This window comes from Phodopus roborovskii, unplaced genomic scaffold (assembly GCF_943737965.1).
Source record: "Phodopus roborovskii unplaced genomic scaffold, PHOROB, whole genome shotgun sequence".
Classification (NCBI taxonomy): Eukaryota; Metazoa; Chordata; class Mammalia; order Rodentia; family Cricetidae; genus Phodopus; species Phodopus roborovskii.
The window spans coordinates 6,887,065-6,913,199 of record NW_026126424.1 but is presented as its reverse complement, the minus strand read 5'-3'; the positions used below and the strand labels follow the sequence as shown (position 1 = coordinate 6,913,199).

The following is a 26,135-nucleotide window of genomic DNA, read 5'->3' as shown; positions in this document are numbered from 1 at the left end:
ATTTATTCTTTGACCCAGGTGTGGTGCAATTGCACATTGTTCAGTTTCCATGAGTTTGCAGGTTTTCTGCTATTTGTTTTGCTGTTGAATTCCAATTTTAAAGCATGGTGTCTGATAAGATACAGGGGACTATTCCAATTCTCTTGTATCTATTGAGGTTTGGTATGCCACCTAGTATGTGGTCGATTTTAGAGAAGGTTCCATGTGAAGCAGAGAAATAGGTATATTCTTTTGTGTTTGGATGGAATGTTCTATAGATGTCTGTTAAACCCAGTTGAGACATGAGACATAACTTCTGTAAGTTCTTGTGATTCTTTGTTGAGTTTCTGATTGGTGGTCCTGTGTAGTGTTGAAAGTGGTGTATTGAAGTCTCCCACTATAACTGTGTGAGGTTTTATGTGAGGTTTGAGTTTTAGTAGCATTTCTTTTTACGAATGTGGGTGACTTTGTATTTGGGGCATAGATGTTCAGAACTGAGACATTGTGTTGATGGCTTTCTCCTGTGATGAATAGGAAATGGCAATCTTCATCTCTTTTGATTAATTTTGGTTTGAATTCTAACTTGTTAGATATTAGGATAGTCATGCCTGCTTGCTTCTTGGTTCCATTTGATTGAAAGAACTTTTCCCAACCCTTTATCCTGAGGTAATGTCTATCTTTGAAACTTAGATGTGTTTCTTGTATGCAGCAGAAGGATGCATACTGTGTTCATATCCGTTCTGTTAGCCTGTGTCTTTTTATAGGTGAGTTAAGACCATTAATGTTGAGGATGAGTAAGGACCAATGATTGTTGATACTTGTTTGATTTAGGTTTATTGTTGGCAATGGTATTGTGAACATATTTGTCCTGCTTTACCCTTCCTTTCTGGTGTAGTTAGATTATCTGTTGCCTACATTTTTGTGGGTATAGTTACATTCCTTGGGTTGGAGTTTTCCTTCCAATACTTTCTGTAGGGCTGGATTTGTAGCTACATATTGGGAAAATCTGGTTTTGTCATTAAATATCTTCTTTTCTCCATCTGTAGTGGTTGAGAGTTTTGCTGGGTATAGTAGCCTGTGCTGGTATCCATGGTCTCTTAATACTTGTAGAACATCTATCCAGGACCTTTGGCCTTGAGGGTTTACATGAAGAAGCCAGGTGTAATTTTGATAGGTCTGCCTTCTTATGTTACCTGTCCTTTTTCATTCTCTGCTCTTAATATTCTTTCTGTGTTCTGTATGTTAGGTGTTTTGATTATTATATGTTGAGGGGTCTTTTTTCTTTGGTCCGGCCTATGTCATGTTCAGTATTCTCTTGTACTTTCATGGTCATGTCCTTCTTTAGATTGGGAAAGTTTTCCTCAATGATTTTGCTGAATATGTTTTTGGCACCTTTGAGCTGGGCTTCCTCACTTTCCTTTATGCATATTATTCTTAGGTTTGGTCTTTTCACAGTGTCCCACATTTCCTGGATGTTTTGTGTTAAGAATTTTTTGGACTTATTATATTCTTTGATCGATGAATCTATTTCCTCTAGTTTATCTTCCACGCCTGAGATTTTCTCTTCAATCTCTTGAATTCTGTTGGTTATTCTTGCATCTGTAGTTCCTGATCTTTTGCCCAGTTTTTCTATTTCCAGCATTCCTTTGGTTTGTGTTGCCTTCATTTTCTTTATTTCAGTTTTCAAGTCTTGAACCCTTTCCTTTACCTGCTTAATTTTTTTTTTCGTGGCATTCTGTACTTTCTTTACTTTCCTTAAGAAATTTGTTCATTATTTCCACTTTTTTGTTTGTTTTTACCTCCATTTCTTTAAGGGATTTTCTCACATCTTCTTTGAGTGCCTCTGTCTTTTTTATGATGGGAATTTTTAAGACGTTCGCTCCTGCTTCATCTGCTTTGTTGTTGTGCTCCGTTCTAGTTGGAGTAGATTCGCTATATTCTGGTGGTGTCATGCTTGTCTTTCTCTTTTTAGGTGTTTTCTTGTATTGCTGTCTTCCCATAGATTCTCCAGTAGGTGTTTGTGGGGTATCTTCCTTTCTCTATGGTACTTACCAGGTGGGCTTATGTGGGTCAGTGGTTCGATATCTGTAGCTCTGGGTGATACAATCTCTAAGAGGTCTCTTCAAAGACAGGGGCCCGGGGATGGGGTTAGCAATCAGGATCCAGTAGAAGATGTCGGCAGGAAATCAGAGTGGTCTTGCAGAGATAGGCAGATCTCTGGGAGGGGGCCGGGATTTAAGCAGAGGACCGGCAGGTGAAAATTACCTGTGGACCCACATGGATAGGCAGGTCTCCTGTGTTCAGAGAAGCTCCTAGAAGTTCCCCGAAGGAAACTCACCCTGTAGGAGCAGACCCTAGGAAACAATCAACTTGAGGTCTGAAATCAACAAAATAAAAACCAGAAAAACAATACAAAAAATCAATGCAACAAAGAGTTGGTTTTTTGGGAAAATCAACATGATAGACAAACCTTTATCCAAACTAAAGAAAAAACAGAGAGAGAACATGTGAATTAACAAAATCAAAAATGAAAAGGGGAACATAACAACGGACACAGAGGAAATCCAGACAATTTTCGGGTAATATTTTGAAAACCTATACTCCACAATAATTGAAAATTCAAAGGAAATGGACAAATTTCTGGATAATGATCACTTACAAAAATTAAATCAAGAAGAGACAAATAACTTAAATAGATGTATAACCTGCAATGAAATAGAAGCAGTCATAGAAAGCCTTCCAAACAAAAAAAGTCCAGGGCCAGATGGCTTCAGTGCAGAATTCTACCAGACATTCAAGGAAGAACTAATACCAATAATCCTCAAAATATTCCACAAAATAGAAACAGAAGGTTCATTGCCAAACTCTTTTTATGAGGCCACAATAACCTTGGTACCCAAGCCTCACAAAGACACAACTAAGAAAGAAACTACAGACCAATGTCCCTGATGAACATCAATGCAAAAATACTCAATAAATACTGGCAAACCAAATTCAAGAATACATCAGAGAAATCATCCACCATTACCAAGTAGGCTTCACCCCTGGATTGCAGAGATGGTTTAATATACGAAAAACTATCAATGTGATCAACCATATAAACAAACTGAAAAATAAAAAAAAAATATGATCATCTCCCTAGATGCTGAAAAAGCCTTTGACAAAATTCCTTATATTAATCCACACACCCATGAACACCTGATTTTCGACAAAACAGCTAAAAGAATACAATGGGGCAAGGACAGCATCTTTAAAAATTGGTGCTGGCACAATTGGATGAGGGTGTATAAATGACTACAGATAGACCCATGTCTGTCACCATGCACAAAACTCAAGTCCAAATGGTTCAAGGACCTCAACATCCATCCAGCCACACTGAACCTCTTAGAAGAGAAAGTAGTAGGTACCCTTGAACAAATTGATATAAGAGACTGCTTCCTGAACATAACTCCCAGGGGCACAGACACTGAGAGGAACAATTAATAAATGGGACCTCCTCAAACTTAGAAGCTTCTTTAAGGCAAAGGAAAGTGGACAATACCAAATGGCAGCCCACAGAGTGGGAAAAGATTTTCACCAATCCTATATCTGACAAAGGTCTGATCTCCAAAATATACAAAGAACTCATGAAACTAGACAACAAAACACCAAATAAATCCATTAAAAAAATGGGGTACAGAACTGAAGAATTCTCAATAGAGGAAATCAAAAAGGCTAAATGACACTTAAGAAAGTGCTCAACATCCTTAGCTATCAGGAAAATGCAAATCAAAACAACTTTGAGATACCATCTTACTCCTGCCAGAACGGCTACAATTAGAAACACCAATGGCAACTCATGCTGGAGAGGATGTGGAGAAAGGGGAACACTCCCCCACTGCTGGTGGGAGTGTAAACTCGTACAGCCATTTTGGAAATCAGTATGGCAGTTCTTCAGGAAAATGATCCACATTCATGCAACACAGACATCTGTTCACCTATGTTCATAGCAGCACTATTTGTAATAGCAAGAACCTGGAAGCAACCAAGATGCCCCTCTATTGAAGAATGGATAATGAAGATATGGCACATCTACACAATAGAATACTATACTACTCTGCAGAAAAATTTAATGGTATTTTGAAATTCGCAGGCAAGTGGATGGCACTTGATGAAACCATCCTGAATGAGGTAACCCAGTCACAAAAAGAGGAACATAGTATGTAGTCACTCATATATGGATTTTAGACCTAGAGCATAGGATCACCAACCTATAGTTGACACCACTAGAGTAACTAGGATACAAAATGTATTCTAAGAGATCCATATAAAGTTCCTCACAGAAGCAGGAAGGGACAAGTCCCCCAGAGCACAGGTGAAGTGGGGTACAGTGAATGGAGAGAGAAGTAGGAGAAAGGGATGGGGATGAGAAGAAAACACGTGAGACTAGGAAGATTGAGTCTGGAAAGGAATAGAAAACAGGAGAGAGAGAAAGAGGAATATATATATATATATATATATATATATATATATATAGAGAGAGAGAGAGAGAGAGAGAGAGAGAGAGAGAGAGAAACAGAGACAGAGAGACAGAGAGAGAAAACATAAAAGAAGGATCCAATATTGTTTTGAAGAGAAAATTGAACCCAAAAAAAGGTCTAGAGACCTACAAGACTGCAGCCCACTAACAAGTTTAGCATCTGTGGATAGGCTACCATAAATGCCCTTCCCAGGTAGTGAGATCAACAACTAACTTATCCACCATCATGGAGCCCTTATCTAGCACCTGTTGGAAACAGAAGCAAATACCCATAACTAAACACTGAGTCAGACTAGAACCCAGATGCAGATGGAGAGGACGAAACCAAGTTTCAGAAACACATATAGACAGCTTACCTGAACAAGAAGGAGTTAAGGGCCACCAGACTGATTGCTGGGAAGTCAGCATAGGACTGACTCAGGCCCCCCTGAATATGAGTCTCAGCCAGAAGGACTGAGTAGTCTAAGGGACCTCAGACAGTGGAACCAGGATGTATCCCTGGTGCACAAAAGCACATTGCTAACACATCCCCCTTAACTGCCTTAACCTAGAGACAGGAGAGAGGTCCTAGTCCCTATTTCAAATGACATGTCAGATCTTCATAACCCCACCTGTATGGCATTTCACTACATATGGAATTGGGGTAGGGGAATGGGAGGGGAAGGTGACCAGGGTGCATGTGAGAGGGCAGAGAGTGTAAAAGTGAGGGAGGGAGGGAGGGAGGGAGGGATGAAGGCTTGGAGAGGGAACTGGGATCCACATGTTAATAATAAATTAAAATAAAAAACAATCCCTGATATGTACTTGCCACCACAATTAAACTATAGTTATTACTGAGTAATTTCCAAAGTCTAACCATGTATTTCCCTATCCTATTTGATAATATAATGGTGATATTAAAATTGCATAATTGGTTTAAGTTAAAAAAAAATCAATGTTTATCCCTAGTATAAGAATGGACTTTAGGAGCCCATTCCACATAGAGGATACATGGGGGAGGGACAGGCACCTGTTCCAAAATATATGATAGACTTTGAAGAATCCCCATGGAAGGCCTAACCCTTCTGGGAGCAGAAAGGGGATGGGATGGGGGTTTATGTAGAGAACATGGGAACTGGGATTGATATGTAAAGCAAGCTTGTTCAAATTTAAATTTAAAAGAAGAAGAAGTAGGAAATTACAAGAGAGCCTAACTGGAAGGTTAGATTAAAGTCATCTCAGGATGAAGTTATCAGGAGAGTCCATGATGTAAAATTGACTGTAGTCCCCATGTTCAATGAAGAACAAATAAGTAGAAAATTCCATGGCTTCGGTGGCTTCTATGAGTCAGTCAATGTCTATGGAATTGTACTATGAAAAAGTACTGAAAAGTTTGGTAATATGATTAAGGTACTGGTAACTTTATTAATTTTACCTCCGCTAAATATGGGACATCCCTGTCTAAGCTTTTGGAAGACAAAAGTTGTTTGTTTCTTTGTTGTTTTTTTCAACAATGTGGTGATATACATACAGTTAAAAATCCTTGAGCTTCATAGATACAAGCATAGCCACAATAACTAAAGGAAGTGAATTAAGTACGAAAATAAGAGAGGTTGAATGAACCATTTAGGACCATAACAAAGCAGTTTCTCATAGACGAAATTCATCCATGTGTTGAAACAGTAGTCATATTGGAAGACTCTCGTGAGAAAGAGAACAGGAAATAGCAGAGTAAATTTAAATTTCTTGGAGGAGAGAGATCATGATAAGATTTTTGACTAAGAACAATGCTGTGCTCATGAAATAGAGGAGGCTAATTCATCAGAACATTTTCAATTTTAGTTATTTATGACCCTTTAAATAATAATTTCAGTACAACTCTTGACATCACTGAGAGATGTTTCACGTAATACTCTCATAAATAACCCTGAAATTTAGAATATTGTTTGAGTAGCAAAAGAACAAGGAAGCTAAATCCTCGCCTAATTATTCTGTTCTTTTTATTTTAATGTTACTGTCTTGATAGCACTAGTCATTGTAAATGTGTTTAATTTTAGAAATACATACATACATTGTATACCTATGCTTTCATGTTATTCTGTGTCACGGATATCAACTCATTTTACTGCGGTAGGATATTTTTTTATTTATCAATATTATTTTATGTGTGGGTTTGTGCTGTATGTTTATTTGCAAGTCCATGCACACATATGTGTGCACATACAGAGACCATGGTTTGATGTTGGATATCTTCCTCTATATCTTCAGTTACACTTGACTTTTTGAGACAGAATCTATCACTCAAACTAAAACTCATCAATGATTGACTAGAACTGACTAGCCAATGTGCTCTGTGGATCCACCTGTTTCTCTCACCCTCTCCTGCCCATGTGTGAACACCCTTCCCCCCATAAACAGTACTGTTATCCCAGGATGTAGTGTCATGTGGGTCAGTGTTTACGTGGGTGTGGGAGATCTGAACTCAGTTCTCATGCATGTGTGCAGAACACTTTACTGACTCAGTCATCTTCCGTTCCTTGGCCATCTGAAATGCATATACCACCACTAAGACCATAAACGTATATTTTAAATCAAGCCCTGTGACGAATGAGTTTTCTGCTGAGACTATTATGTTTTTATACACAAACTGTATTATATCTAAAGATCCAGCAGTCCCTGAATTTATTAGCACAGAAAAAGCTAGATAGTAATAATTGAACTCACAGAAATATTTAAGTGTACTTGGATTAGTTTATATATAAGGTAATTGCTGAAGACTGACTTCTGAAACATGAGAGGAAGGACCCAATTCGAATAAGGCGGTAACTTTCCTACTCAAATTATAGTAGTGGAAGGTATTATAAGGTATTTAGCCAAGATTGATCAAGATGTCAAAGTGTAAGAAATACAGAAAAGTGAACCTTTATAGAGAATTTAAGGCAAAGCCTTATATGCTCTGGGGAGAGTCAAGATGGTGTATTCTCTGTATTATCATCACAGTAATCACACACACACACACACACACACACACACACACACACACACACACATATATATATATATATACTGACTTATAAATTAATTAGCTTAGAATATGATTTGTCTTCTTGGCATAAACCATGATATTTTTATTTTAATAATTATCAACTTATCACAAAGGTGGTTTCATATCTAAAATATGACTATAGAGAAAACAAAGCAAAAAACAAAATTCTTCTTTTGTTTTCCTGGTAGAAATACACAGTTATTCTGAATACATTGAATTATAATGGAAAATAGCACCTCGGTTCTACAGTCCTGAGGGAGCTGGAATGTGTCACTGCTACTATAAATCAGGAAGCAAGCTAATGCATTAGAGCAGCTTGGGCTTCGCCTATATTTTTCACTCCCTATTTGTTAGTTGTGTAGAACAGAATCATCTCTTTAGTCCATTCCTATAGTTGATCATTTCCAATGAACATGCCAAGACAAAATAAAAGAAAAAAGAACAACAAACCCCACAGCTCTCACCTTAAAAGAAATAAGGGATAGTTTTGTTTGTTTGTTTTGTTTTGTTTTTTTCTTTCTAGAGTCAAGGTTGTGTGACCTTGGCTCAGGAACACAGACATAGATCACATCAAATTTGAGGTTACAACATAGAAACAATTGCATGAAGTTCTATTGTTTTACAGAACAAAGAAATTCCTAAGTCGAAGCAAGTTTTAAATACATTTGTGTATACATCAAAAGGAAGTTATAGCCAGATGGAGAAGCTTTTCCATAAAGCTTGCAGGCTATCTGATGACATCCTTAGCTTGTGGGTTGTTGGAAGCTGCTAGTGTAATAAACTGATAGATTGTGAGAAGTTTTTATCTGTTAAAACAGGCCTTACTTCAGGCACAGAGATGGGCAATGAATGGCTGTTCAGCAGGCTAAAGCTAGCTGAGATGAAGTGATTAGCTTCTGGATCTGATCAGTCTAACATCTGTGCATCATTGCAGTGCTAGTCAACCAATAAAGTCTCTGCAGCAACAGCTTCTTTCCATGACTACACCTTGACAAACACTTCTCCCCACTCCATCAAATAGTCTTCAGAATTGTTTCTTTATTTTCAGATGTTTAGTATTTGATATATTCTACAAAGAATACTAGGCAATGTCTGTAACTTACTAAGAAGTAGTATGAATATTTCTTTATTATCAGAAGGTTAATATTTAATATATTCTAGAAAGAATACTAACCAGTGTCTAACTTATTTGGTAGTTGCATGAATTTTGCTCATGCCATTGACATCATAATGCATACTATTACTATGATGTTCCCAATGGTAAGTCATGCTTATCCACTTAAGAAAATTCAGCATCGTGAATTTGGTTTGTTTCATTTCCTTTATAAAGTCACTGCATGTGAAAGTGTCATTTGTTTACAAGTTTGTTTACAAAGTTAGATTTTCCCCCCTTTGGCAACATAGGTGTGTGTGTGTGTGTGTGTGTGTGTGTGTGTGTGTGGTATAATCTATGAAAAGTCCTCCACTTGCAGTCATTTTGGAGACTAATCCTCTTGTAATTAATACTTCTAGACCTACTTTGCTAAACTTATTTTCTTGGATCATCTTTCCAATTTTAATATTGTCAGACTTTTAACATTTGGCACTCTGTAGCTTTTCATTTTCTTGATCATAAGGTTGAATGCTTTATTCATACATTTAATTACTATTCTTTATTTACACATTTAACACAACCTCTGCTTTTCTTGTTTCAATTTTATATTTTTTTTGTTTGTTTTCATGTGGCTTTAGATGTAAGGTGCAGTTTGATATTTTCAGAAGACATGTTTGCAAGAAATTTCTGCATATCAGACATGTAACTATTTGATATATTATGTGTGATCCTTTGGGAGTAGACTATTTACTTGTTTTGAATTTTTGAAACAGTGTCTAGCTACATAGCCATGCTGGCCTGGAACTCAAGCTCAGACTAGCATCAAACTAATGATCCTATCATGTGCTAGGACTGAATCACTTGTCTTGTACATGCTTTGTGTACTGTACATGCTTTTGAAGTGTTGTTATTTGTTATTTATACAGGCTCTAAATTCTTAAAGCTTGGATATTTTATTTTAAGATATTTCAAAATTGCTAAATAATTCTGTTTATGTTAAAGTGTTTTAATTTTAAAATATCTTTGTGAATATTGGAGATATGGCTGAGCACTGGCTACTCTTACAGAGTATGTTGGTTCAAATTCCAGTACCAGTCTGACAGCTCACACCTTTCTGAAACATTGATGCCAAAGATTCTAGCATTCCCTTCTGGTCTCTATGGGTACTATATACACATAGACATAACTATATGCAAAACATCCATACAAATAAAATAAAAATGAATAAATGTTTAAAAAGTAAATCACCTTTTGAGACCACAAAGTTGTTTTTCTTGAAATTATTCTATTTCTTTATTATTCTTGTTTTAGTCATTAAAAATGGCTCCTTATACTGCTTTGAAACTAGCTACTATTTTCATTTGTGACATTTCAATTTAAAATCAGTACAATTTGTTTTATCCAATCTAATGTCTTAGTTGAAATGTTCGCTAGAGATTGGTTAATTTTTTTTTTTCTTCATCCTCTCTATAGTGTGTGTTCAGCTTCAGTGTTTAAAACAGTCTTCATTTTTTTTTCCTTCTATACCTTTTATTTTGGCAGTCTTTTCCAGTTTTCTTAAAATTTATCATCAGTAAATGAATCTCATTTTTCTCCTGGTTTGAGAAGGACACACCTTCAGTCAAGTGGGCAGAGATCTAGTAACTGTTTGGAAAAGTGTTAATTTTGCTGCTCAGTTGTTTTCATTGTTTCAATTTTTTATTGTTAATCTATTTTTAATGTTTTTATGTCTCCATTAACTGATAAATACTCCAGTAATATTTTTAATAACCTCAATCTGTAAGATTTAATATTATAAACCACTGGGGTTTACTTTGGACTTTAAGGAATTTAGAATTACAATATTTTCCTGATGAATTTGATCTCAATTGTTACATTATAAAACAACTAATATCATATTTGAAACATATTTTCTAAGAATTTTTTTTCATCCAGAGTTTTGTAATTTAGGCATTAAATCATTGTGTGTATGTGTGTATGTTTCTGTGGGTGCGTGAGCTTTTTGCTTCTACTTTCTATGTTCACTTAGTTATGTCTCTTAGAAACAGAATAAAATTGATTTTGTTATTATAATGTAGCCTGAAAAATCTAATGCTTTTCAGTGGTGACTCTAATCATACCTCCTGAAAATAATAAAAAAGCAATATTAAAAGAGATAATAGCTGTGACTTTTTCAAAAATCAATGAGTGACAATGATTCTCCAATTCATAAACCCTGTTCATAAAGGCTGAAAAAGAATAAACCCAAATAAATCCCGACCCAGGTATGTTGTTAATGATTCAAAAGAACACAAGCCTGATTGCATCCTTCTGATTGCATTCTTCAGGTAGAAAATTTCAATGGCAGCTTCCTCCTCCAAAACAACAATGAAAGCAAAATACCGAGTCATCTTTTCGAAGAATGTTTAGTCCTTTGTTAGCTCAACAAAGAAGTAAAATTCTGTTTGTTTCTATTGGCTATTTTTAATATAGAAAATGAATGATGAGAAGCCTTTTTTCAGTTTTCAAATTTTTTTCTTCAAAAAAAAAAATCTGGCATGCATATAATTCTATATATGTGAGACATAAGTTTTAATGAAAAAGACATGATTAAGAAAAATTACCTTTAGTAGATTAAAATAGTATTTCAAACACTACATGTTGAGGAAAAGAAAGACTCTTCACTACAATTGTGTGTTAGATATATAAAACTTGTTGCCTTCACACATTAATGCTGATAATCTCAACCAAAAGTTTCTGAATGTATGAAAATTAAATGAACCTATCCATGGGAAATACTAAGAAGTATGCCCAAGAGTAAAAGTTATTTTACTGAATAATACAAATTTTACCAAAAAACATTTCTACTTTTAAAATATATTTTGATTATTTTTCTTAGATTCTAATAATTCACTTGTAATCTTTCACTGTAGCATTTCAGATGTGGAATATTTTAAATTGATAACTCCATATATTTTGTGAAGTCATTTAATGTTAACTGAATTGTTCATATGAAGATCACTGTATCTAATTCCTCCAATTACCTACTAGATGTATATATAATAAAATATGGAGTCCATTACCAGTGGGTCTTTCATCTCTTTGTAATAAATAACAAATGCATAAATGATTTTTTCAGTTGAAAGATACTGATATTTAAAATATAAGTACATCTTTCAACTGTTTAAATGTGGTAGAGGCATATTGAAATTAACTTTTATAACTCTTTCAGTGTCATGACAAATGATTTTTTCTGGACTTAAAGTACTTAAAATCTTAATATATCTTGGTAAATGATTTAAATCTGTTTTTCTTGGTCAAATGCTTTTGTCCAAAATTAATACAAAAAGAAAACTTTGCACTTATTTACTATCTGCTACTCTCAAGACTGTCTTTCTTTCTTACTTTTTTAATAAAGATTCTTATTATATATCCAAGAGTGACTAAAAATTCAATATTAAGCCTAAAGTAATCTCAGTTGCTATCCTCCTGACTCACCAACACTAGAACTAAAAGAACAGGAAAATGATACCAACCTCCCCCCATTAGAAACAATTCACAACAATTTCTTGATTAAAAAGGAAGTATTAGTATAATCAAGTATACCAATAATAATCATAAAGTGAAATGTAACAAAAATATTGAAATAAATGATATACACATGTGCCAAAACACTATGTTTATACATAATAAAATTTGGACATACTTATTTAAGCTTAACTTGAATACTTAAAATATATCTTAAATGACAGGATAAATTTTTACAGATGATTTGATCTGAAATCTGACTTCATTGCAGGAGAAATCAATATACATTATCAAGCTAATATAAGATTCTTGATGAGTTTATTTTTCTGTTCAAATAAAGGTTGCTATGAGAAAAATCTAAAAATATGTACAAACTAAATATAAATCAAAATTCTTGCTTTGTTAATAAATTCTCTATACATAGAAAACATTATGGAGAATATATTGTTTTATTCCTCGAGGTATCCAAATTCCTTTTAATGATTACAGATGTTGCCTGCCCCTACACTGTTAGTGAGCAGTGATGAATCATACAACTCATTTTATGAGGAGACTTGTGTGCAGTAATTATAGGAAGAGCATAAGAACTGGTATTCAACATCTTTATTTTCAATTTATCATGTTTTGCTACTCGATTTATAATTGTAAAATAAGTTACTTTGCATAATTATAATTTCACAAGGCTTCTAGAGCTTTTAAAACTATCTATATTTCTCTATCTGTAACATTAAACTACCATGGAGGTATCATAAATCTAACTATAATGTAAATAAACTATATAGCCTTGGGGCTATTTTAGTTATTCTCTACAATGAAGTTACATTCCAAAACTTATTTTTTATATGGGCAATTGGAAATAATTTTAATATCCTAAATTATAGATTTAGAAGCAGGTCATTTATTGATGTGCTTAAATTGACTTAATTTATTTACTTTAAACAATTTTTGCTCCTCTAAGTGCTTAATTATATCTACAAGTAGTCAAGAAAACATCAGTTTCTGTTTGTCCATGAGTTTGCTTTTCACCATTTCTGTATTGATAGAACCACAGACTGAGAATAGCTTTCAATGGGTCATATTTTAATTTTCATGCAGTTGTGGGAAGCATGATGAACTCCTGCACCAGTCTCCTCTGTTCTCCTTTGGACAGATCTCTGCTACCTATCCAGACATACTCAAAAGTGCACAGGGTGTAGGTACAGCACATGACAAGTGCTAGGTAAGAAAGTTCAATGTCATCTGTGACTTCAGGCAAGCACCAACAAACTGGAATATCTCCTGTGACTGACAGGAGACTAATTGTAATTTTGTGAGAGTAAGGACGAGTGCTAGCATATATAGAAGTGTCCTTATAAAATACTGCTTCAGGGTGTTGCTAATCCTATTTTGAAATGCAAATCCTATTACTTCCTAGATTCCTGGATTTTCATAATGTCCCCAAGCAATATCTGTCATACCTAAGATGGATCCTTACCATTTGTTTCTTACTATGCTATGTTCAAAATTCATGACACACATTTTAATATATCTTGAGTGTGTGAGAGAGGGAGGGAGAGAAAATAAGACTGGGGAGGGGTGGATATGCATATGCACACTCCCATTTGTATCTGTGTGGTAGCTAAAGGTTGAGAAATGATTTCTTCCATTGCTCTCAGTTGAAGCTAGAGCACACTGCTAATGGGAGATACCATTCTGTAAATATGTTTCTCATATTGGTTAATGAATGAAGTACTTTTGGGCAACAGGAAAGCAAGATAGGTGGGACTAGGAGACAAGGCGGATTGATGGGGATATAGGAGGAGACTCAACATGTAGGACCAATAGAGCAGAGGTCCCGACACTCTCTCTGGTAAGCCAAGACCATGTGAAAATACTTAGATTAATGGAAATGGGTTAATATTTAAGACAGAGCTAGCCAATAAGAAACCCTAGTAACTGGCCAACAGCTTTATATCTAATACATCGTCTCTATGTGTTATTTGGGGCTGATGCGGCTCTGGGACCAGGATGGTGAGAAGCTACTCATAACACACTGCTGTGGCTAGAGCTTCTTCTTGGTAGAGAGACACCAGGATCTATGTGTCCTCCCTCCTCCAAGTGCTGGGGTTACAGGCACATGAGGGTGCTGGAGATCAAGATGTGAATTTTCAGACTCATGCAGCAAGCTCTTCTCCACTTGGCCTTCATCCAGCCAAGCTCTTACCTTCAAATTTTTCACCAAGTTTACTTCATGTAACCTTAAACTTTTCAAGTTTAAATTTGGTTCCTGGATTTCTTTAGCTATTAACTCTTTTGATAGCAGTATACAGGACACTTGAAGGTGGAAAATTCCTTAGGTCTCTGAAGAAATAAGTGCACCCTGTAAGTTCAGTTAAAGCTTACAATCAATGATTTATACAGGGTGTTTTAACTAGTTCATTCACAAAATTTTCCAAACTGGGATGAGTGGCTTCCTGTGCTGAGGCCATTCTTCTGGGGCCTGAAACCCTTTTCATGTCTTTTTAAACCATCAGTACAAATGGGGAACGGCCTGTGTCATTTTATAGAATGAAATAGGAGAGACACAGAATTTTCCCAGAGGTATAAATGAATTCCTTTGGAATAATTTATTTAACTAAATAATCCTTGCTATGGTTGTAGTGTATTGTGGCAGGATAAGCGAAAGTTTTTTATGGGAACTGTGAAGAAGTTGGAAAGGGAATGAACTGAGGAAGGACAGTACTTACAGTACTTTGTAATAATGTAGAAAATCGTGAGATCTGGATTCCTAGCTTTAATAAATCTAATTTGCTATGTGTACGATGGTGTGTGTGTGTGTGTGTGTGTGTGTGTGTGTGTGTGTGTGTGACTGTGTGTGTGTTTGTAACCTTAGAGTGCTTCCCACTCTCAGCTACTCATCTGTCCTGACTTTTATGAAACCATTTAATTTTTTAATAAAAAGCACAATTAACTTTTACTACAGGCAAAGGGTATAAAATTCTAAGCCCTTTATACTGTTCTACCTTAAAATAAAATAAAAGTTGGGATATCCCATGGAGTATAATTTTAACTCTGTTCCATTGCCACTGAAAAGAAGGGAGATTGAAAGAGATCTTGACATTGAAACATGACCTGAAAAGGCTAAATTAAAACATTGCTGGATTTACCTCAAATCATGAAACAATACTTTAGACTTGTACCTTTTCAGAGAAAGCCATGTCTTTATTTAATGTGTCCTATGATGTAAAGAAAAATAAATAAGGTGTACAGTATTAAAATAGTTTGTTTTCAGACAAATAAGAAAAACAAGACCAACATTTCAAAGTAACCAAATACAATGTGAAAAAAAAAAAGTGAATCACTTTCTACATTGCCTCATGGTATGTAGGGAGAAGAAGCAGACATAGCATATACTTAAGACACTGTCACACTCAAGCTTAGAATGCAGCCAATGGATAATTAATTTGTCCTTGCTTCAGAATTAGAATTTTGAGATATACTGAATTTCCATATGCAGTGATGTCTGTAGCATGAGTAATAAAATAACTAGAGAGAGATACTGGAGTTCAAGCTGAAGATCAGGAAAGCAAAGTAGCCAGCCAGTAGCTCTCACCTCTACCAAGGCTGAAATGGAGATCCTGTGACTGAAAACTGAATCTCACATGAGACCCTTTGCTTCTTCCTTATGAACCTTTCTAGTGCTAGGATTAACAGTATGAGCTCTGTTGCTCTTTTAGACTGATTCACTCTTATGTAGCCCAGGGTGGTCTTGAACTCACAAAGATCCATCTACTTGTCTCCTGAGTCCTGGGATTAAAGGTGTGTACCATAACTGCCTGGTATCTAAGGTATCCTGATCCTCAGACAAGCTTTATTCAATCATAAACAATATATAAACACTGTATCACCACAGATATTCTCAATATGATGCTGCCATTCAAATGCAAAGATAGGAATAATGAGTATAGCAGCATCTGTTACTGTTACTAACATGACTCAACTGGCTTTAGTAAAATAAATGCCCTCACTAGACTGGAGAGAAGGTTCAGTGTGGAAATTATTTGCCAGGAAATGTGAGGACTAGAGTTCAGACACTGAACACCTACTTAAATGGGTGGACTTGGTATCCTGTAGCTAATCCCAGAGGCATAAGATTATGGGAATAAATTCAGTACCTAGCCTAGATGAATCAGTGAACTTTGGGTTGGAAACAGACTGTTTCCATTTGTAAGGTGTAAAGTGGCTGAGGAAGACATATGTGGAAGTATGTGAGTGTGCATACACACACACACGCCATGTGTGTGCACATGTTTATTCACATGAATACACAGACCATATACATATATGCACACTCAACATAAACGTAATTATTAAATACAGTAATGTCTCCAGTGCAGTTGGTGAAAAGCAATGATTAATTCTTCACCCCCCCCCCGAGCTTGCTAAGGATAAATATTGCCTTTAGATACTCCACACATATTATTTTCAAAATACAAGCATTCTTTTGATCTAATGCATTAGTGGTCTCACATTAATAAGACATAAAATAATTATTTTGAATTTGCCATGTTAACTTACTGGCAAACTATCATGAATTTATGTATGTACACATGTGCATCTGCTTATTAACTTCATTATTTTGTAACAGTCCACATTTATGTGAGCCTTGAAATTGATGTGATCAACCCACATGCTTGGCTCTGAAAAACATCAAGCTGGTATACAGATACTACTTCCTGTCTGAACACAACCCTTCTCCTTTGTGGGAGCATTGCTATGTAGAAACTTCTAGTCACATGTAACAAACTCATCACTGTCTACAAATCACTCTTTTATGTATACAATAGAAGACAAAATGAAAATAATCAAGTGTCAAATATTAACTGTAAATCTGCAGTAATATATTTATTAAGCAAAGAAAACCTAATTTTTATTATAAAAACTAAGTGTTATATTTCCATGGTTGGAACATAACATGATATAGTGTTACAAATTGAACAATTGTCTTAAAAATATCTCCTCCATATCACACCCCACCATTAGGATTTTTTATTCTGTTAAATAACTATCCAAAACCAAACTCTTGGCTTTGTATAAAAGTGAACTGAATGTCCAGGCAGGAAGGACTTAACTTAATACTCTGATATGTAAAAGCATGTCATGTTTGTCTAATGTGACTAGATATCAGTTTTATATAAAAATGTGAAGACAAATCTGAAAAGTAGTTTGGGTTCACAGACATGTTAAGAATTTGAAAATTCATTCCTAATTAGGTGAGAAATTATAGGACTATTTGCCTTTATTATATGTTTGGTTTTTTGTAAACAGGAACTGAAGCAAACTCCTTGCTGAGAAGAAAATCGCAATCTGGGATGTATGGGAGGAACTGAGACAAGACAGACTATATGTCTTTAGAGACGCAGTGGTGTATTGCAGAATAAGATGCCAAAAATTAGAGTAATAATTAATTCTGTGAGACTAGACAGGGCAGTAAAGTTTCCAAAGATATTCTGCAGCTGAATAATTTGGAGGGCTTGCTTAATACTTAAATGAAAGTTAAATGGTGAGCAAGTGGGAAACCAGAAAAGAAAAAGACATTTTCCATGGTTCTATGATTTAGACCTTGAATTATTTAGAGACAAATAACGCTATACACAGATATGCACACACACACACACACACACACACACACACACACACACACACACACACAAACACACTAAAGAGAGATAGAGAGAGAGGGAGAGAGAAAGATAATTAGATAGATAGACAGACAGATTGAGGAATTGGGAGACAGAGAGGGAGAAATCCCATCATACATTATTTGGTTCACACTCATGTTGAGAGTTAGAGTAATGATCAGCTATCCAAGTACACAGTATTGAATGTGGGGCTGTTCAGTAGTTACAGTAGTACTTAAACAAAAAGTAAGTAAGGTCAGGTATGGATCATGGCAACAATGAGATTAAAAAAAAAAAAAAAAAGACTGAGGACGGACGTACAAAATGGAGATTCATGTGAATGCCAGTGGGCAAAGCGTGAGAATGAGACCTGGAAGTCCTTTATGAAGAGGGACTATAAATCAGAGTTGCAATTGGTCCTATCAGTGTCAATGGGCACACAGAAATTCAATCTAACAGACCTAAAGGAGGGGTGGGAGTAAGATCACCCAGACTCACTTTAAGGAGAGCTGCGGCATGAATAATTGAGAAATTATATCTGATGTTAGCAGAAGCAAGAGGCAAGAGGCACTTGACAGCAGGGGTTTGCTTCAGAGTGAGTGTACTGAGAACACGGAAGTGGAGTAAACCTGTTTCTGTTCATACAGTGGCTAAATATAAACCACAAACCTCTGTGACTACATATTGTTTAGTTACCTTCTATTTGGTATTTTATATATATATGTTTAATATATATATGTATATATATGTATATATATATATTAAATAAATGTGCAATCTATATAACACACATATATAATATACAACAATATGAGACATGCATTATATATATATAATCAATATATGGGTGCCTTTTTACAAATGACTTATTTTCTAAAGAAATGCATTCTCTATGATTTTTCTCTACTTCAATTTGTTCTTAAAACCACAGGACTATTGATAGTCTGTGACTTACTGTTCATCAATCCTTTCACAAAGCAATGCTATTTGCCTGGATCCATATTAATAAATACAATTTTAAGAATGGCAGGCCCTCATATTTGAGTCTGGGTTTTATGTATAAACTAATACTTGATGACATGTTTCTTCATCTTAACATAACATTTTACTTTAAAAAGTGCATGTATGGTGGAGGAGGATGAAATGAAACAGTAAGCCAGGGGCATTACGATAAAGCTATTCAAGGTGTTTGTAACTAAACTTACATTAATATGCAAATGTAAAACAAGTCTATTTTTATTAATGTTGAAAAGCTGATGGATATAAAAGCTGCTTAAATTGTATGATCTTTGGGAAATACTAAGTCCATTTAAATTGAAATTTTAAGGGTAATTCACCATACAAGAAAGGGAGAGCCAAGCAATGTGCTGGTGTTCATTATATGTTAGGAGGGAAACAAGTAAAAGGGGGTAAGAATAGTCTAAAATGATGCACCTTTTTCTCACCAGAATTTTCTGTTGCTATGGTTATTATGACCCTCTATACCAAAGCTTTCAAAACAGAAATTTTTGATCAGAAGCAATCAGATACTTGAACAATTATTTTTCTATAATTTAACATTTTTTAAAAGATTACCAGTCTGAGAATAAGGAAAATAATATTTATGTGAGCAGTAATAATTGTGGATGTGTACAAATATGCTTAAATCATGACATAAATATTTATTCACTGAGCATGATCAGAAATATAGTTAAGAGTTTGGCTTTACGGCTATACAACAATTTCCAATAAAAGTTGTACTGCACATTGTGAAAGTGGCATTCTATCATAGACTGGGAACAGGGAATCTGATTCCAAGTTTATTTCCTATGGCCAATGAAATGGCCTTTCAGAATGCTTTATGAAACCACAAATCATCTAAGCTGCTCCCTGGATAAGGAACTTAAATTAAATTGGAAAGAACCTCCAAGGCAAATCAGTAGCCTTTTGAAAGTATGTTAGCTCTGTAAACCTCAACATAATTCTGTCATGATTACATGTAACTTAGAAGGCTACAGGAGTGCCCTTCTTTTTGTAAAAGTGTAAATGAACACTATCACTTTAGTGTGATTTGTCACTAAGTGCATTGTTGGTCATAGTAGTGTCATTTTTCAAATTTGAAGAAAGACAATGGTGTGCTACAGAAAAAAATTAAATCAACTTGAACCACTGGAAAAGACACTTGAACATATATTTATGTAATGTTTATAATTTCATAGAATCAAAACGAGGAAAAAATGTAATTAGGTGGAAATAAAGACACTTAATGGTCAGTACCAAAATTAGACTATCCTTGCCCTGTGGCCAGTGATGTTTCCTACATATACATCTGCCTTGAGAGCTGTGGGTGTGGTGTGAGCTCAGTACCACTGCCCCGCTAAGGCTCAGGTCAGTTTAATTTTCTGATATTTTCTTTCGGCAACACAGCTCTCTCATTTGCATATACTTCAAGACTTCATTTGATGCATGCCACCTTGTTACTTATTATTTATACCTTTCTTTTGTTTCTCAATAACTTGCCGATCAAAATTGTTGCTTTGTGCCAATCCCAGATGAGGTGCTGGCTTACATTAGGCACCTTTCTCCCCTACACTAAACCCCACCATGTTAAATGGCACTGCAAAAATCCATTGTGCTTCAAGATTTACCTTGAGTGCCAACTGGAATGGAAGATAAGATTTCTTTTATTACAAATTGATAAATAATAAGAGGGTGTACACCAGTCCCTGAAACAGATGTGAAGAAATAACTTGTCTTTTCATGAGGGTGAACCAAAATAAGTTTCTTTTCATATTGATATATGGAATTCATATCTTCTGATTTTGTTAACTGATCAGCCAGGGGAAGAGAACACATTAAGAATCAAGTCCCTACAATTTTAGGGTAATTTTCTCAGACAAAGAAGACTTATTATGTAATGATGAGGTCTACATGTATGACTCACAGCAGGGTACACTGGTTTCATTTTATAAACTCACAAAGGAGGTCCCATGTATTCCACTAAGGTGTCAAAGAGAAACATTCAAATCTCCAATCTTTACTAATATATACAAATCGTTGTAACAGAAATCCTATGCCCTCTAGAATACATGCCATGGCAATAGGTGAAAACAATGTGTTGTACTATCTGTATCAAATAAAAGTGAAAGTAACTCAGCCATTTCCTTTAAAAAAAAACCCTCTTCCTCCCTTAGTTCAACCCCCTTAAAACAATCTGAGTTATTGTTGATCCCCACATTGCTTTTCCCAGTTCTTCCTTTTCTTTTATGCAAAAACAAACTTACCATTTGTTCCATACTTTTTTATGTTCAATGATAAAATATAAACTTTAATAGTTAAGGAAATTTGGAGTAGTAAAAGAAGCAGCCATGTCATTGACTAAACTGTGTATTTAAAGTATCTAGGAATTCAGGAAGAAGTCACAGTTCAGAATTTCAGGAGGCATCTTCAGAGGGACCAAGGATATGAAGAACCATTATCTTCAATTTCCTTATTTGGACTGTTTTTCTTTCCTGCAGAGTATAATTGCATGCTACTTTATCAGTTTTAACAGTTTAGTGAGTGGTATAGCTGGCTTACAAGTCTGAGACAATTATTATATCTTTATGCTTCATTTTATGGAGGACTGTGTTCATCTAGCCAATAAATACTCCACAAGTGCCAAAGCATGAAATTCTAATACCCATTGAGAAATTCCAAGAAATGGGTGTAGCAAATAAAAGAATATCATTCTGGGACTATGTGATTATATAAAGAGGTGGTAAGACACAGAGATTTCAGAGCTCATAGAACCCATGAAATCAGGTGTCCTGAGAGAGTTGTGCCATAATTAAAGAGGAATGAACCTATCTAAATATATTGAGTATTTGTTACTCAAATGCCTTTTCTACTTTGCCACCAGACTTCAAAATACTCATCAATGTTTACTTTTCCAGGTGATTAATAAATTAGGTCAAGATTGGTGTAAATTGTTTGTTTAATCTCAGTCTGCCCCTTGATGGATGTGAGGGAACAGATATTATTTATACCTTCTGAAAAGTTTTAAAGAGTCAAAACAAAACCAAAGGATTATGAGATTAGTAGCAACAGAATAATCTCTTAATCCCTTTTGGTTTTTCTTCTGTCCCATACCAGATGGTTATTCTCACATGAGACATAGATTTTGAATTTTACTTTTACAAGCACACTTGAGTTTATAGAAGGAGAGAGAGCCATGTTCCAACTCCAAACCAGCTTTAATTTTTAGTCAAACTGGGGTTACGAAAAAAAAAAAAACTTTTTGCATGATATATCTGTAGAGAACAGCAGAAACATTTGAGAATATCAGCTGTATTTCTATTCCATTCATCTATGTGTATTTATCTTGCCATTAAAAACCCAATAACTCTTTTGTATTCTGAGTTAGCATTTTCAAAAGCAAAAACTCAACTAATATTTATCTAATTTCTGAGTCTGATATCATTCTTTCTACAGATGACTTCAGTCTTTGTAAAAGAAAAAAATCAGTAAAGGCTTATTCTGGGCCATGTATAATTACAGTAAATGGCTCAGTCATCTTTCCTGATTCTTTATTCTTGCCCCAAGCATTCAAAGCTGCTGTATGACATAGAGACAATATATGATCATCAAATGCAATCTGTCTTTTCAAATAAGCAAAACAACCCTCACCTTGATCTTGGGAAATCTCATAAATTGTAGCCCTACCTTGTTGTTCTATGACTCTAGCTTCATCTCATCACCACATTTTCCATTGTAACTGAGGACCAGCTTCCAATACTGCTGGAGATTAAATCTTTCAGGCCTTATGGAATATTTCTGTTCTGGGGGGCCCAGGAATTTAACATATGTTTCACAAAAGATAAATGTATAGGATATAAAATTGTTCCTTCCTTAAATTTTTTCACATCTAACATTTTTAAAAGATCCCAGATAACTCCTGAATAGCCTTGAGGGTACCTATCATCTGGTGGCCATTCTTGAATGGTAATTGGATAAATGAATGTTGGTTTTCTGATAACTTTGAGCCACTCCTCTTCAGTTTTGTAGTGCAAAAGATAGCTTAGGGTCTAAACTCCTTTGTCCATATGTGGATAATTTTCTAATTTTCATTAGTATGTCTTTTTAAGGATTGTATCTTTTCAGACATTTTTTTTTAAATTTGGCACTGATATCAAACAACATTTTAGGGATAAAACATGAATTAACAAACTGATGATGATTGAGATTCACATTATGGCAAGCCCACCTTCCACTGTAATATTTCCCATTTTTACCATAGGGAAAAACTTTTTAAAAACTAATTCCACTCTTCCAAATCCATAGGTGTCTCACCAGATCTTCTGACAATGCAAGTGATACCTTAGGCTGGCTGTCACTACATAGCATGGTTGGGCAGAGAACACAAGTAGTGCACAGCCTGGCTGAGAGCAGCTACAGCTCCTCATGCCTGGCTGAGAGCTGAGAGTGTGTAGTGGTCACAGCAACATAAGAATTACAACCATATGTTGACCTGGATGAACTGGTATGATAGTGGCATGAAGAGGTGGTTCAGGAGACACTTGTAGCACATGGGGAGATGGAGTCAGCTACCAGAAAAGTAGACACAGTAATGCATAGAAGAAGCATATTTGGTGGTAAGTAAAGGCACATGGCCATCTAAAAGCAGAGCTGATGGGTGGTGTGTGGCTAACTATGGCAGCATTTGGAGCCCAGGTGCCTGTGGAGTTAGGGTCAGGAATGGGCAGCTACAATGAGAAAATCTCAGACTCACTCAGAAGGCTTGGATTGAGGGAGGTAAAGCCATCTACAGTGACAGTGTCTCTTGTGGCTGCAAAGCCAGTGGCAAGTGGCTATCTCCTGATTGATTGCATGATCTGAGTTAGATACCAGATGAAGTGTTTTTATAATTATTCTTTAGCAATAAAAACATGGGAGTCAGATATCAATATAAGAACATGAGTGATCACAGAAACAGTGGAGAAGTGACTAGTCACCTCCTATCTCTTTTGTTCCTCTACCCAAAAGGACCGAAACTATATCTAAGTCCCACTTCCTGCCTTTCATTCTGCCCTCAGTTTTCCAAAACATCTATGGTTAATTTTGGTCAGCTAGTAGCTATCTCTGCCCTCAAAGCAAACTTTATTTTCAGAATGTTATCAAAAGATCACACAGTGGAAGGAACTGATAAAAATTCTGCCATTGAATTCTGGTATAATAGATGCAGGGGGAATATCCTGAACTGAATCTGACTGATGTTTGGCATTTCAGTGGCTAGACATCCTAAGAGTAATACATTACACAATATTCAGTGCTCCTCCAGAGCAGAGGGGGCCCTAGAGATGGTAGATGGTCAGTTGTTTAGTGATGGTCTATATATCAAGGAATCAGTCATTCATCAAAAACAAGTCACCGTTTTCATAGAACATGCAGCATCTTTCATGCTCAGAAAGATGGCAGAAGGAAGGGAAGGAATACTAAAGATTGGTGTTTTGTTTGGTTTTGTTTTGTTTGTTTGTTTTTTAATTACCCAGTGAAGTGGTGGTTCTCAAAAACGAGTGGTTGCCTAAGACCTTTAGAGAACACAGATAATTTCGTAACAGGAGCAAAAGTGCAGTTAGGAAGTAGCAATGACAATAGCTTTACAGTTGGAAGTAAACAAAACATGAGGAACTGTATTAAAAGGCCCCGACATTAGGAAGGTTGTGAACCACTGCTTGAAGTTTTCTTTTTATTTGTGTTGCTTGGTTTGTTTGGGGTGATTTTGTTTCCAATCACATAATTAGAATTAGTTTTGTTCAAGTTTGGGTGTTGTTTCCATGACAAAACCATAGGCACAAGCAATGGCATAGGGAGTGGAAGCTACATTTCATCTTAGATTTTACAGTTCATTATCAAGTGTAGCCAAGGTAGAAACTCAAGGCACAATACTGGAAACAGAAACTGAAATAGAGAGCATGGAGGAATGCTTCCTCCTGGATTGCTTTCTCTGGCTCATGGTCTGCATGAGCAACCTAGGACCACCCAGAGTGGTATGGACACTCCTACATAAACTACCAATCAAGAAACTCTCCATAGACATGACAGAGAGAGCAGAGAGCTTCCTTTGGAGTTACAGCAGGTGACAATTAGTGTTTAGGTTATCAGTTTATCAAGAATGATTCCCAAGTGAGGCTCCCCACATCACAGGGGAGATACCATGATCTTGAATGCAGTTTTCCCAGGGTGAGGCTTATCCATTACACTCCGGATGTGCTGACCACTGCAATTTCCCCAAATGTGGTAAAACGTGACTGCATAATTTGTGGTAGTGGGGAAGCAGAGAAAGAAGGGCACACGAGCAAAGGGTAACAAGGCAGAAAGCAGAGAGGCAAAGGGCAGAGGGCAGTGATGTAGGGAGGCAGAGAGCTGAGAAAACATGGGCAGCAGTAGCAGCAGCGGGGTGAGAAGATAGAAGGCTGTGTGGAACTATGTGAAGTTGTATGTAGAATATGTGTGTGTGTGTGTGTGTGTGTGTGTGTGTGTGTGTGTGTGTGTGTGCTGAGTGAGAGGTGAAGAAGGAGAAACATGAGAGGAGTGTGAGGGCATGAGTGGGTGAAAGAGTGAGTGAGTAAAGAGTGAATGAAGTATCTCTGAGAGTCAGTGGGTGTGAGAGTGGGAGCTTATATAAAAAAAACGCATTGATAAGTAAACATGTTGTAACTGGAAAGAGAAATATGTAACTGGGCAGGAGAGAGATGCATGCATGCAGAGATCATCAAGAAAGAGATTACTGAAGTTGAAATAAAGAGAAGGCTGCTGTTAGGAAAGTGTGTGCTTGTTCCTTTTTTCTTAGGTTACCAGCAGAAAGTTTGTACTTCATACTTTTCCCCTCAGACAGAAAAGTCTAGCAACCATCAGATAAAATTTTTTCCTAAGTCCCACTACTCTGAGGTTTTCTCTTTATTACCCTGGTGGGGATCCATGGACTGTGATATTCTGCTGTAGAAGTAAGTGTATAGGAAAATACTTAACTGATGGAGGAAATTTCAATTGTTTTCCCCCTTCCAGGTGTGTCAAGTTGATAACTCAATCTACTTGTGACTGTTTGGAACTTAGGATCTGACTAAATATTGATTTATATTTTAATTCTTTTATCACCTAGGTAAATTGCTGCATTCCCTTTCTGTATAGTAGGTTTACTTATTTACGTATTTAGTTTTGTTTTCTGGAAAACTATTAAATCCCTTTACTCTTACATCTCTTACATTGAAAATGAAAAACAATTGTCATCTCTTTTTTAAAAATTGTGAAAATGTATTAATTTGTTGTGCACACACACACACACACATACAAACACACACACACACATGTATGTGCTCAGGTGTCCAATGGAGG

General features: G+C 35.8%; 1 protein-coding gene and 1 pseudogene across 1 annotated transcript in view; both read left to right on the top strand.

Annotated features, from left to right (window-relative positions):
* Nucleotides 1–26,135, top strand: part of Ndst4 (N-deacetylase and N-sulfotransferase 4) — a 261,838-nt gene that overhangs the window by 6,958 nt on the left and 228,745 nt on the right. The gene's annotated exons all lie outside the window — the stretch shown is intronic.
* On the top strand, nucleotides 24,933–25,079 carry LOC127223130 (uncharacterized; annotated as a pseudogene).